Source organism: Hemicordylus capensis, chromosome 2 (genome assembly GCF_027244095.1).
Source record: "Hemicordylus capensis ecotype Gifberg chromosome 2, rHemCap1.1.pri, whole genome shotgun sequence".
Classification (NCBI taxonomy): domain Eukaryota; kingdom Metazoa; phylum Chordata; class Lepidosauria; order Squamata; family Cordylidae; genus Hemicordylus; species Hemicordylus capensis.
The window spans coordinates 155225822-155240811 of NC_069658.1; the positions used below are offsets into that span (position 1 = coordinate 155225822).

The following is a 14990-nucleotide window of genomic DNA, read 5'->3' on the forward strand; positions in this document are numbered from 1 at the left end:
GTTTGTTTTTTGCTGTACTGGCAGTTGTGGATCACTCATTTCTGTATATACTTTTTTGTGTGGTTCTTGAGTCCATGATATGGTCTTTAGGGAAAATATTGTTTCTTTGGTTGACTTTGCTCAAGAAAATGTGATTGTATTTATTAATAGGTTTTCCTTGATTCACATTTTCTGGTTCTGTTTCCTGACTTCCTAGTTATGTTTTGGGGGGCTTCTTTTTCTAATAAGAGGGGGAGGAAAGCCAGAGGCCCTTTGATGACCTACATGAATTGTCCAAAGCCTTCTCTTTTTAGCACAGAAATCCAGTGGCAGCTGAGACAAAGCCAGGAGTTACCATAGGCAGGGCTAATATAGGAATTGACAGAGGGAGTCCTTATGGTCCTTTTGGACTTCTCAGCAGCTTTCGATACTATCGACCATAGTATCATTCCAGAGCATCTGAGGGGGCTGGGGGTGGGAGGCACTGCTTTGCAGTGGTCCCACTCCTACCTCCCGGGCAGGTTCCAGATGGTGTCCCTTGGATACTGTTGCTCTTCAAAATCTAAACTTTCGTATGGTGTCCCTCAGGGCTCCAAAATCTATATGGTCTCCAATGCTGTTTTAACATCTACATTAAACCGCTGGGAGAGATCATCAGGAGATTTGGTGCAGAGTGTTATCAGTATGCTGATGACACCCAAATTTATTTCTCCATGTCAACAGAAGGCATAGCCTCCCTAAATGCCTGCCTGGAGGCAGTGATGGGCTGGATGAGGGATAACAAACTGAAACTGAATTCAGATAAGATAAAAGTACTTATTGTGCAGGGTCAGAACTTGGGAGATGGGTTTGATCTGCCTGTTCTGGATGGGGTCACACTTCCCCCAGAAGGAACAGGTATGCAATCTGGGGTTGCGTCTGGATCCAAACCTCTCCCTGGTGTCCCAGGTTGAGGCGGTGGCCAGAGATCTTTCAATCAGCTTCGGCTGAAACACCAGCTGCGTCCATTTCTTGAGATAAGCGAGCTCAGAACAGTGATGCATATGCTGGTAGCCTCCAGAGTTGACTACTGCAATGCGCTCTATATGGGGCTGCCTTTTCACGTCGTCCGGAAAATGCAGTTGGCGGAAGATTGCAAGGTGGGGGGAAGAACTGGCTGTGCAGGCTTTCTCCTTCACATGAAGGAAAGCCACAGCAGCCAATATAGAAGGAGAGTGGGAGGAGCTTCCTACCCTCAACTCTGGTTTGTGCAGCTTGCACAAACCAGAGGAGACAGTGACAGGATTCGGATGACACAACACTGCTTTTGAACTTGAGGTTTCAGCAGTGAAACTGAGAGAAGACTGAAGGCTTGGGGGCTAAAACTGGCCTGCGGTTCAGTAACAAAACCACAGTTTTGTGCATCTGGATGACGAAAATTCTTGAACCTCTGGCACGGTTGCCTCTGGTTTTGCATTATGTCCGAAGGCGCTCTCTCTCTCAAGTCCCTATGCCTCTTCTTCCCTCGGTAGCTCATCCCTTCTTCTATCAGCATTGTCTCCATTTCTCCCCCTCCTTGCAATCTCAGCCCTCTTCTCCTAACCCCATGCAGGACTAGGCTAAAAAGATCAACTTAGTGGGGGGTGGGAGGTTTTTAATCTTGAATACCTATTTGCAGGTAGAACATCATCAGTTTCACATCACTTGAAAATACCACAATGTATTTGGCCACACCCAGAGGCCACTGGTTTCCTTTTTCTCACACATGTGGACATGCATACTTTTTTTAAAAAAAGCCTTCTTTCTCCCTTTCTCATAATATAAACATTTCTGGAATATGTCCTTGGGCTGCAGTCCTATGTACACAGCAGTTGCTTGGGAGTAAGCCCCAATGAGTTCATCAAGGCTTTACTTGGAATAAACTGTATAGAATTGGTTGCAGTTCTGAATTGGTATCAGATTTTGAAAATTATTACAAAATAACCAACCAACAGCAAACAGAAACTGGCATAAGGACTATAAAGTGGTGGATCTACTTTACTGTTTTGGACTGGCCTGGTTTCCAAGCTGTGCCTGTTAGGCTGCCCATGAAAAGAAGGCAATATGTCAGCATTCTTTCAAAACAAAACAAAACACGTATCTCTGCACTAAAGGCACACACATTTCAAACAGGATAAGTTTGAAGTTGTATAAATTGTAAGGGGCCGCAGTAGATTTTTACTATGTCACTAATTGTATTTTGTTATTGTATTCGTTGGTTATTGTATTATGGTCTGTAGACTAATAAAGGCATATTGATGATGATGAGTTGTCCAATTAGCAGTTTGAGTTAAAATGCCTTATTCTATTTGGAAGCTATAACGCCTCCCTCTCTTTCACGCTCAGGAGAGATGAGAGAAAGAGAAAAGAGCTAACACAAGGCTTTGCTTAAAATCCCAAAGAGGAAAGGTGGGGTGCTGCTTGCTTGTTAGTAAAAGAACTACCCATAGGAGTGCCAGTCCACCATATGCCTCTTATTCTTTAGATTTCTGAATTTTGCCAGATTTGTTAGTGGCATTTCTAAAAGGAAAAGAGCTCCCATAAATGCTGGAGAAATCCGATGCTTCCTGGGGGCTTGGTCGGGGTACTGTGTGAGGGGGAAAGGGCTGGCTTCCCTCAGGAGTAGGGGAGGCTGGAGAAAGTTAGCCAGGACTCCTACCTGTTCTGAACTCCATTTGCTTGCAGAATGAGTGCTTCCATTTTGCATGCAGCTATCCAGAAAGAATGCTCTAGAAGGATCCTGGGAAAATAAAATGACTGGGCCGGCCTTGTTTGCTGGCTATTGGTCAGAATAGGTGCCTGTAAGCTATTCTGATTGGTTAGGGGCTGGGCTAGTCCCTGCCCATCCTGGGGTGGGGTGGGGGCAGAAAGGCACATCCTGATTGACACTGAGGCACTAAATATGTAATATGTAGGTAAACTGTGCTGTCAAGTCGATTTCAACTCCTGACACCCACAGAGCCCTGTAGTTTTCTTTGGTGGAATACAGGAAGGGTTTACCATTGCCTCCTGCTGCGGAGTATGAGATGATACCTTTCAGCATCTTCCTAGTTCGCTACTGCCTGATATAATACCAATGGGGATCTGAACCGGCAACCTTCTGCTTGTTAGTCAAGCATTTCCCCAGTGCGCCACTTAACGTGATGGTAATTATTGCATTTGGGGGCAACAGATCCCACTGAACACCCTAAGAGGAAGGAAATGGTTTTACAGAGGAATTTAGAAAAAAAGACCAAAAGCTAGTGCAATCTACCGGCATCAGTGAAAATTCAAAAGCAGTATTCAAGCAAGAGAGAGAAACACGCAAAGGGAAAGACAGAGAGGAAGAGCTGGTATGTTTGGTGAGAGAATGGGGGGCTGGCAAGAATATGGGGCTGGCAAGGGGTGGAGGGGAGGGGGCAAATCCCTTTCTATCCCGAATGAGGAGCCTCCTCTGCAGAAATCTATAATTTGACAATGCTCACTTGTCTCGTGCTGCGGCTAGGTCCTCACTGTTTCTGTTAAGAGATTTCCCCAAATGAAATTTTTGAGCAGATCACAGACTCCTAATTTCTTTTTTAAATGGCTTTGTGTAAGATTACCTGGTTATACTTTGAACTGTTCTTTGGAATGCCTGTAAATCTCCATGGCCTCTAGGGATTGTCACATCCATTTCAGCTTCCCTTTTGATGTTCCTGCAATGCAGCATGCTCACCTTCAGCATTATGCTATGCTGCCTCTTGCTCTCCAGTTTGGTGTTTTTCCTCCATGCAGAGGGATGAAGGTCAGTCTGTGCCTTCTGTGTCCTCAAGCAATCATTCCAGAGTCTTCTTTTTACATTAAGTTCTTTTTTTTTTTAAGGTCCATTTCAAGAGAGGCCTGAAGACTTACGGTGATTTTGCAATATGTGTGTATTTACAAATAGACAAATTCAACAGGAGGGGACCAGGCAGGCACACAGTCAGGCACTGCTAGTCTCAACACCACACCAGCTCCCCAAAAGAAACAGTATACTTGTGCAGCTCTGCAAGACTGCTTCTTGCAGCCAGTCTCTGTTTTCCTCCTCTGGTTTCCATTCTCTTGGCACACACACATTCAAGTAGAACACCTATTTGAGTCCCCATCCTGTATGGGGTGCAGCACCAGAGAGGCAGGCAGGAACATGGCTGTATACCGTCAACAGGGCAGCATTGGGCCCTCCTGCTCCTGTCCAGGCATGCCAGAAGTGCCCACACTGCCTGTGCTTCTGGGGCATCTCTGCTACATGTTCGTCATTTAATGATAATGGATGACAGCCTAATGCAGCATGGGTGTGCCAGGAAGACACATCTGAACTGTGGAGAACTTTCCTAGCAGCATAGCTTTGGGCATGCGATGGGGAGTGAATTCCATCAATCTCCGCTGCCTCCAGGAGTACTCAGCGCCACCCAAAAATATATCCCTGGTGGTTGTGTAGCCCTCAGGGACATGTTTTTCAGTGACTCAGGGCACTTCCAGGGGCAGAGGAGATTGGTGAAATTCGCCCCTTCCATTATGTGTGCTGGTGCAACCGTAGCGGGAAATCTCTCCACAGCATGGACAGATCTTCTTGGTGCGCCCACAATGCATTAATCAGGATGTCAGCCAAAAAAAATTTATGTTGCTATTTTCATTATTGTATAGTATCATCTACAGTATGTCTCATCTTTCTACCCAATTTCCCAATTTTATCTTCACAAGGTGACTAACAGCTGGGACATTTCATACAAAATTACCTGAATATCTAATATTTACAGTTTAAAGCCAGTTCCAACATGCATACAAACCAGCAGTGGGGAGGAAATGAACCCCTAAAGGCCTGATGAAACAAAACAAGTTTTTACCTGCATTCTGAAGGCCAGAAGGGAGGTAGCAAGACAGGTTTTGCAGGGGCAGGAGGAGCCTTCCACATTATACTGGGATGCCACCACAGAAAAGGCCCTGGTCCTTTTGGGTTCCAGTCTCACTTCAACCCACCAGATGGTCTAAGTGACATATGGGGGCATATGGGAAAAGGTGTTCTGTAAGGGAGTCTTGTTCCAAACCATGTAGGACCTTAAAGATCAACACCAGCACCCTGTCTAGAGACAAACTGGAAGGCAGTGTAGCCAGCTGGTGATCATGCAGCTGCATTTGAATCAAGTGATGTTTCTAAACTGTTTTCGAGGGCAGCCCTGCACAGAGCACGTTACAGTAGTCTGTAGAAGTTACTGGGGCATGCATGACAGTAGCAAGGCCCTCCTCATCTGAATGCATGAGCATGTCTGATAACACTACAGTCAAACAACACTCAACATTCTTTTGCATCAGGGTGTGACTGACAGCACGTGGTTCCTGCCGGATTAGGGTCACTATCTAGTGACTTTTGTAATTACTGGATATAGTATCCTGGCAACCATCTCAACAAATATTGTGCAATGTTCGTCTTTGCCCCGTTACTCTAACAGGCTTTCCAGCCTTAGGCATGCACTAGCTGCAAATGTTGTCAATGATTTCCTTGTGGACAAAGGCACAGCATTCAGGGCCGGACATCAGCCTTTGATACCTGTGAGCCTGCAACATAGTTTACACATCTGTTGGCCTTGACAAAAGTAAAGAGTGCAGGCTCTTGGAGAATTTGGAGCTGCGGGCCATTCAGAAAGGAGTCAAGGGGCAGCTATGAGAACTTGCCTGCTCTGTGGGAAATATGGCTATAGCCTTGCATGCAGACTCCGCTCCTTCTCACAATTATATGGAAGATCAGAAGTGAAGATAGCTCAGAAGCTTCCTTCTAATGGAAGCATAGATGAATATAAACCCCGTTTCTCTCTGTTTTGGCACACGTAATTAGCCTTCCTTTCCACGTTCTTGATTAAAGAGGGGCTTTTCGGAGAATGATATTTTTTTGCCCTATGTCCGATAATTATTGGATAGCATTATGGGATTTTAAGGCAGGAAAATAGCCACTGTAGCACTTGCTGACTTCAGTCGAAAAGGAAGGCCACTGCCAACTGGAAGGTTATGATGTTGTGTCTGATAGTTTCTGAATCTACTTTTGTGGGATTTGGACTCTAATTCTGCACATGCCTTATACTGAGCCAGAACACTGTACATCTAGCCCAGGACTTCCTACTGAGTGGACTGATAGCAGCTTTCAGAGGTTTCTAGCAAAGGCTCTTTGCCCATGGACCTGAGATCTTTTACCTGGAGATGGCAGGGTAAAGGTAAAATGTGACGTCAAGTTGGTGTTGACTCCTGGCGGCCACAGAGCCCTGTGGTTGTCTTTGGTAGAATCCAGGAGGGGCTTACCATTGCCATCAACCACGCAGTATGAGATGATGCCTTTCAGCATCTTCCTATATCGCTGCTGCCTGATATAGGTGTTTCCCATAGTCTGGGAATCATACCAACGGGGATTCGAACCAGCAACCTCTGGCTTGCTAATCAAGTCATTTCCATGCTGTGCCATTAAGTGACTCGGAGATGGCAGGGACTGAACTGGACTAAACCGGAAATCTTCATCATGGAAAGCTTGCGTGCTACCATTTAGCTAAGGGTCTTCCCTTGCATACAGTTGTGTTGTGTTGCTGAATATGGGTATACGTATACTTCTGTATATTTCTATACATATAAAAGTATAGATATGCTTCTATGAGTAACAATAAAGCACTGCACTTAGGAAAACTGTTAAGGTGAAGACAAAACCTATCCTCCACTCCTGATTCTGGGTGGCCTGAACCTCACTGACAGTGTTACAAACAGATAGTGGGGAGTATATACATCTGCACTGCATTCCCAAGAAGCCATTGCAATATGGGAGGCTTCCATCCAGACAGTCTCTACTGCCATTATGACCTCATCATCTACGTAAACAACACTTTGAGGAAAGAGAGTCTGTAGTGGTTTGTGAGTTCACCACGTAATGACATCATAAGGCCAGTTATCTATTGCTAATTGTGCACTTAAAAAACTTTTGCTTCCTAGCAATTGGTTGCCTAGATGTTCACCTTTTCATGGGTGTTGCAGTCACCCTATGTCCAGGGGCGTAACTATAATAGGGCCAGGGGAGACAGTTGTCTGGGGGCTCACTGCCTTGGGGGGCCCCCTGAGGCAAGTCATATGACTGACTCCCCCAGCCACGCACCCACCAGGGCTTCCTTCAGTTGTACCCATCCTCCGAAATTGATGTGAGTGTGAAGACCTGGAGCTACCAGAACAGCCTGTCTTTCTCTAGTACCATTAAATGACTCGCATCATCCACAATTTACAAAACCTTAAAAAAAATTAATTTAGGATGATAGTATATTGTGGAGGAGGGGGCCCATTTTAAAATCTTGTCTCTGGGCCCACTCCAACCTTGCTACGCCCCTGCCTATGTCCATGTTAGGATTTGAACTATGATTAATTACATATGACTTGTAACAAATCTATGTTGTGTTAAAAGTACATTGTTTACCCCTGCAAATGCCAGGAAATAACAAAACCAAAAGAAAGATGCCTTTGACATTTCTTGCATTCAAAATGAAAAGAAGAATCTGAACACCTGCATAGACGAGTACTTTCTAGGACGAACAATTGCCCAGTAGACCCTAGGAGGGCATACACACAAGTAGCCCTACCCGAGCTGGCACAGCCCTACCCAGGTAGGGCTGTTCATATGGAGTGTCGCGGGATTGGGCCTGGTAGCCCAAGTTTTCCCCCTGGGTTTTTACTGAGGTAGAAGGGCATGAGCATGCCCTTCTACCCCAGTCCCCAGTCATGTGCACTCAGCCTGCAAGCACAGAGTTGAGTGTCAGGAGCGCCCAGCAGTGAGGGATTTCCCCCAATGCACTGTGCTCCTGTCTTGGTGCATTGTGGGATACGGCAGGACTTCTACCTCCATCTCCCAGCTCTGCCACTCACCGCAGCTCCGAATTGTTTTTGATTTTAAATTATCTATCTATCTATCTATCTATCTATCTATCTATCTATCTATCTATCACATTTTTATACCACCTGATATGTTTATCTGTCAGTGGTGTACAAAATTTAAAATATTTAAAAGTCACAAATTAAAATACATGACAATAAAAACAATAGAATAAAATTATTAAAACAAGTTTTTTTAAAATTATTAAAATGAATTCTAATTAAAAGTCTGAGAGAACAGGAGGGTCTTGAGGTTCTTCCTGAAAACAAACAGAGAAGGAGATGCTCTTATTTCAGCAGGAAGCTTATTCCAGAGCCCTGGAAAATCATATCACCTGTATATTGTATATCATCTGTGGTTTTCCATGTATGGTATTGTTGGTAGTCTTTAGTTTCAATGGGGAAAGCCAATTTATGGAGGGAGCCATTCCTCTGGGTCACCTTAAACCTAAAGGGTAAGAGGAGGATGGAGGCACCACCGAAGAGACAAAAAATGAGAGGAGTCTGAATCAATAGTAGTAGTGTTATGGGGAGACTGATTGGTTTTAACCTCCTTATTATGGAAGTTTTTCACACCCAGCTTTTAATTGGAATGGAAGTGTGCATTCACATATCAGCCAAATTTACCCCAAAGTCCCTGCGAGCTATTGGGGAGCACTTCACACAGAATTTGGGCTTTTCATCATGCATTAGAGTGTAGCCCGCTTTTTATACTCATGGTAAAAAATCCACTTTTTGCATCATTTGGGGGTGGGGGGCAACTTCAAACTTGCAGTAAGGCTTTGCAGAAAACCCGCAGTAAAGCCTGCTGTCTGGGAAAGCTCATGAAGTTGTGCCATTGTCCTTGCCAAAAGATTTTTAATCCCAAATGCACTGGATCTATTAAAGACTGCAGTGAGGCTTCTGAGAGTCTGCCCTCAATTCTTATCACCTTAAAACTAACAAAATTGTTGTATCATTGGCTGGATCCCACCTTGTCAGATGCACAAAGCGGTCATGAAGGAGTCACTTTCTCTCCATACTTAAAGTATGGAGAGAAGGAAAACACTGGGTGGTGTCTTTTTCTTCTTCTTCTTCTTGCAAAGTGAGTCCAAAAGGTCAGGCAATCAAGGAGACCGAAGTAGGTGTGCCAGTGTGCCACAGTCTTAACCAGAATGCACATGAATACAAAATCCAGTAAAGTGAATGCAAGATCCAGTCAGCATGGGTGTGCCCCTCTTCCAGTTATTCACCATTAGTGATGAATAGGCATAGCAAGATCAATATTTTAAGTAAATACCTAAAGAGAGGAATGTGCTTCCGGTGTGAGCCAGAAATTGCCAGGATTTGTTCTCTGTTTCTGATTTGCTAATGAGTTCCAGTTTGGTGACTTCAGACTGAAGTCTCCCTTTTTGGTTGGAACTTAGAATATGGGGACTCTAATATTTGCTTCAGATTATCCAGAGGGATCTGTAAGTACAGAGTGTCTCCGTCCACTGCAGTGAATGGGAAGCTCTGCTGAGTGGAGGGCTTCTGTGTACCCTTCCAGACTCCTGCCTGGTATAGATCACTGAATTGCTTTCAAAACAAGGGTATTCATGGTGGCTAACCATAACTTCGGGACTGTCTTCCCCTTTAGTCTTCCCCTTTCTGGTCATTTCTTAAAAGCATTCTAAGATCTTCTTGACTGGATCAAGAACAAGCTGTCATGGATTAATTTCAGTTGGATACAAAATGGAGTTAGAGGCTGAGATAGTCTCCCTAAGGCACATATTCTTGGTGGGGGTGCAAATGCTGCCACCCGCCTGAGTAAATTAATCAAGCTTTGGTAAACACAGACACCACACCTCCCCACGGCACAGTATACCAGCCAGCTAGCCAAGTTCTAGGGAGCACAGCATGCTTCCTTTGGGGGCAAGAGGCAGATCTATCCTCTTCAACAGTGGCTTTCCAAATAGGGTCACATTGCAGGGCCTCTGGCCTCTTATCTCAGTGGCCAGCTGAGGCCGCCGGACTGCATTTGATGCCGGGGTTGCTGGGTAATCTGATTCCATGAGAGGAGAGAAAGAGAGAGAGAGAGAGGAAAAGGCAACCAAGACTGCCGAGGGAGGGGAGCCAAAACTGTCACTCACTCAGTTCAGGCTGGCCATGTCTGAGCTTGATGGCTGCCAACCCTGGAGTCACAGGGGAACTGGAGATTTGCTGCTGCCACACCTGCCCTTTCACAGGGAGCCACCGGGGCCTGCCCCACCCTTGTCAGTGGCAGCTGCTACTGCTGTTGCTTCTGGGCTGGGGCCTTCCTGGCCCTCTCCACAGCAGCCTGGCAACACCAACCAGGACATTTCTGTGGTGTAGCAGGACACGAAGTGGAGGTGAGTGACTGGTGGCGGGGGGGGAGGCTGTGCCCCCCCCCCGATCTTCATGGCCTTTGGGCTGAGGTGGGGCTAAGCAAGGCCAGCCCTGCTTCCCGGGGAAGTAAGAGAGCCTTTTTCCCAGCCAGGTAGGCATGAAGCATTCTCTCACCTTCTGGGCAGAAAGGAGGAGGCAGGGAGAGGGAGAAAAGCAGCACACAAAAGACGACAAGGCAAGTTAGCTCCAAGTCCAGCAGCAAGAGGGAAGTGCCCATCCCGGACTATCTATCTATCTATCTATCTATCTATCTATCTATTTATTAATAAACCTAATAAATAATCACACTTTTGTGAGTGCTGAGATGATTTTAAACCAGTTTAAATTTTGTTTTAATGAGCTAATTTGTTTGGATTTTGAATCTGTTTTGATATTTGCGAACCGCCTAGAGTCATCTGGGTGAGGCGATATAAAAATCTAATTAATTACCTTTTATTATTATTATTATTTATTTTCACAGTCAGACAGGTGTTATTGACTGGTTTGTTTTATCGAGTCCTTCCCAAGGACCTGGGATGGCTGAATTTTATTATCAGTGCTGTTGCTGTTATTATAGATATCGTCGCAGAATATAGGCTGTTCCCAGTAAAGTTGCTTTTTGTAATTATTTTAACTTGTTTTTCTTTCTTCTCGACTACAGTTATATCTGGTGGGTTGTGTGGCAGATGTTTATCTGTTTGCAGTCGGAAGTCCCATAATATTTTTACATCTTCATTTTCTTCAACTTTTTCAATTTTATGGTCCCACCAATTTTTGGCTACAGGTAGCTTGTATTTTTTGAAGATGTTCCAGTGTAACATCCTCCTACTTTGTCATGCCTTTGTTTTTAGGCAGTCTGTGCGATCTTTTTACAACAGCTGATTAGGTGGTCCACTGTTTCATCTGCTTCTTTACAAAGGTGGCACTTGCTGTTTGTTGTAGATTTTCTGACCTTTGCTCTTATTGCATTTGTTCTTAGTGACTGTTCTTGTGCAGCCAGTATTAAACCCTCAGTTTCTTTCTTCAAGTTGCCTTTCTTAAGCCTTTGCCAGGTCTTGGTGATGTCTGATTTTCCACTTATATTGTGCAAATATTGACCATGCAGGGGCTTATTTTTCCATTTTTCTGCTTGCTTCTTGACTTGTTCTTTCTTGTAGGCCTGCTTTGTTTGATTGGTGTTGAATTGTTTCTCGTTATTGACCATTTGAAGTGCATCTTCTTCACTGTCCTTGATATATTCTTCAAGGCCTTTTTTCTCCTCCTCTACTGTTTGATGGACTTGCAGCATTCCTCTTCCACCTGAGCTGCGAGGGAGGTATAGCCTATCTACATCACTGCGGAGGTGCAGAGCATGATTGATGGTCATTATTTTCCTGGTCTTATGATCTAGCATCTCTAGCTCGGCCTGGGTCCAGACTATTATCCCTATTATGGGTCCAGTCTATTATCCCTGTCTAGTATCTGATAATGGATATAGCCCAGGTGTTTATGGCTTGTATGGTGTTCCTACCATTGAGTTTGGACTTGAGGATTTTTCTAACTCTCCTGATGAATTCACTTCCAATTTTTCCTTTAACTTCATTGTGTGCGATGTTATCTGCCTGGAGAATGCCCAAGTATTTGTAATGTTCTTTCTCTTCCAGGTTCTTGATGTTGCTTCCATTGGGCAGTTCTATTCCTTCTGTTTTTCTTATTTTTCCTCTGTTCATTATTAATGCAGCACACTTGTCTAGTCCAAACTCCATTGCTATATAGCTACTGAATATATGGACAGTGTTTAGCAGTGATTTGATTTCTGACTGGGACTTTCCATACAACTTCAGATCATCCATGTACAGCAGATGGTTGATTTGACTTGATGTTTTAGATGTTTGGTATCCGAGGCCTGTTTTGTTTACTCTTTCTGAAAGTGGAGTCATGGCAATTACAAACAACAGGGGGGATAGTGAGTCCCCTTGGAAAATACCTCTTCTAATGCTAACCTGTTCAAGTGTCTCGCCATTGATTGTTATGTGTACTCCACATGCTCATTGCTTTTTTAATAAATATCTGAATGTTTTTGCTGACACCAGTTGTTTCTAAACATTTTAGAATATGTGTGAGGCAATGAGTCGAAGGCTTTCTTGTAATCAATCCATGCAACACTTAGATTTGTTTTTCTTCTCTTGCAATTTTCTAAAATCATTTTGTCAATCAGCAGCTGGTCTTTTGTGCCTCTGGTGTTCGGGCAATTTCCTTTCTGTTCAACTGGAAGCTGTTTGTTAGTTAATAAGTGTTGCATCACTTCATCTGCTATTATTCCAGTTAATAGTTTAAACATGGTTGGCAGGCAGGTTATCGGTCTATAATTACTTGGAACTGCACCTTTTGCTGGGTCTTTCATAATGAGATGAGTTTTCCCAGTTGTTAGCCATTGTTCAATATCAACTCCTTGCAAAATGTGATTGAACTGTTTTGATAGTTATTTATGAAGGCTTGTTAAGTGTTAAAGCCAAAAGCCATGTAGTTCATCGCCTGGTACAGTCCAATTTTTAATTTTCTTTGCTCTTTCACTTATTAATTCTGGTGTTATTTTTAGATCTTGCATTTGTTGGTTACATTTTTTGACCTCTTTCATCCAGCCTGCTTTTGTATTATAATCTATTGGATTGTCCCATAATTTCCCCCAGAATTGCACTGTTTCTTCTTTATTTGGTGTTTCTACGTTTCTTGCTGTTTCTCCTTCTATGCTTTGGTAGAAACGTCTCTGATTCGACTGGAATTGGAGATTCTGCCTGTGTTGTGTAATTCTGGCTTCATATCTGCTAATCTTCTTTGACACTGCTGTTATTTGCTGCTTTATTATTTCCAGGACTTCTCTAATTTCCCTTGAATCTAGGTGGTATTTTTGGAACAGATACTGTTTTCATTCTTCAGCTTCTTGTCTTTTATATCTTTCAGTTTGCTAGCATCTGATCTAAGCCTGGAGATTTTATTTTCTAATCTAATCTTCCATTTAGGTTAAGTACTGCTTTCTTTTTTGACAGGTCCACTGATCTTATATCCGAGCTCTTGTGTTGTTATTGTTGCTGCACTGTACATTAGTTGGTTTGTTTCTTGCAAATTATTGGTTGTTATTTCTGCAAGTGCAGCACTGACATCTTTTAATGTCTGAGCAAGTTGTTTTTTGACAACTGTTTTTAGAGCTGGAAATCGAACCCTGGTGGTTGTTTGGTTCATATGCTCAATTATTTTTTGCTTTAGTTCTTGTTGCTTTTCTGTTAAACGGCATTCGGGTTTTTGAGGTGAAGGCAAAGGGGAGGTTGCCTGGTTTTGATTTTGAAACAGTTCAGCAACAGTGGCATCCTCTATTTCCCACACCTCCTCCACTTGCGCCTGAGCAACTGCTTCAGTTGGTGGTAATTTTTCTTCCATCTCTTGAGCCTGTGTTGCTCTTTGCAGTTCTTCCAGCCCAACTCCTGTGAATACTTTATTTCTTATTATGAATCTTCTCTGGTCTGCTAGCCTTTGTTCTGTTATTTCTGTATCTGGATGCTTCTCTTTCCAAATTTGGTACATTCTTTTTAAATAACCTCTTCTAGTTGGACTAGACTTGTAATAGCAGATCATTATTTCCTTGTTGGCATTTTTCGTATTTTTTTTGGTTAAGCGACGTTTCTTCCAGTAACCTTGCAGTCTCCAGCCCTGGTTGCTCAAGTGAAGATCCTGAGTCCTGTTGCCCACTTGCCACCAGATGTCCAGGGACTATAGCACCTGGCGCGGTCCTTGTTGACCCGGGCGACGACCGATCCAGTATAGATTTATTAAAGTTACGTCTCACCATATTGTTGATGGGAGAGGCACTCTTTGTTTGGCTCCTCTGGTGAGACCTGTCCAGTATGGTTGGACCTCTGGCATAGCTCTCACCTTCCTCAGAGCATGCAAGCCCCACAACCACGCCAAGGTAGTGCCTCACTGGGGGTTGTTGTTGTTATTGTTGTTATTATTTTAAGTAAGTCCAAGCAGCCTGTGTTGGGACTTCCCTTTTGCAAATGGGCCACCAGGAAGGCAACTTTTAAAAGTCATTAAAAAAAACTTCTAACTTTTAAAAGTGCAGCTTTTAAAAAGTTGAACTTTTTAAAAGTTTAAAACTCTGACCAGCTGCCTCTTGTGGGGGCTGGGCCGGTTCGAGTTCAACTTTTAAAAGTCTGACAACTTTTAAAAAGTCATTAAAGACTTACCTTTTCACCCAAGCTTTTTCATTTAATTGTGGTTTTAAATTGTTATAAGTTTTTGGGGTTTTTTTACTTTTTGTGTTTTGGCTTGTTTTTATGTTGTTGTAAGCCACCCAGAGATGAAAGTTTGGGGCAACATACACATTTGAGAAATAAATAAAATAAATAAATAATGCATGCAATGGCCCTTGTGATGGCAGCTGCTGAAGTGGTGGCTCTGGGTGCCTTTGCTGACTTGCTGACTAGGCACTCTTTGTTGTTGTTATTTTTTACCCCCAGTAGGTAAAACAGCAGAGCACTAAGGAATGAGCGCACATTCCAGTTACAGAGTAGGTAGGAGAGGATGGTTTAGTTGTTGCAGCTATTTAGAGAAATAAGTACACTTGGATACGTAGCCACCTAATGGTGCAGCGGAAAATGACTTGCCTAGCAAGCATGAGATTGTCCATTCAAATCCCTGCTGGTACCTATATTGGACAGCAGCAATATAAGAAGATGCTGAAAGGCATCATCTCATATTGCACGGGA

At 43.6% G+C, this 14990-nt stretch overlaps 1 protein-coding gene across 7 annotated transcripts in view; it reads left to right on the plus strand.

The window, feature by feature from the left end:
• EPHA1 (EPH receptor A1) overlaps window positions 1–14990 on the plus strand; it is a 114748-nt gene that overhangs the window by 12866 nt on the left and 86892 nt on the right. For 2 of the 7 annotated variants that reach the window (XM_053296144.1, XM_053296148.1), the window contains exon 1: window positions 9909–10232. The exons of 4 other annotated variants lie outside the window; for them this stretch is intronic. The gene's annotated coding sequence lies outside the window, so the exon portion shown is untranslated. Of the gene's footprint in view, window positions 1–3236; window positions 3330–9908; window positions 10233–14990 lie in introns of those variants that run through there. One more of the 7 variants, XM_053296149.1, reaches the window with a different exon arrangement.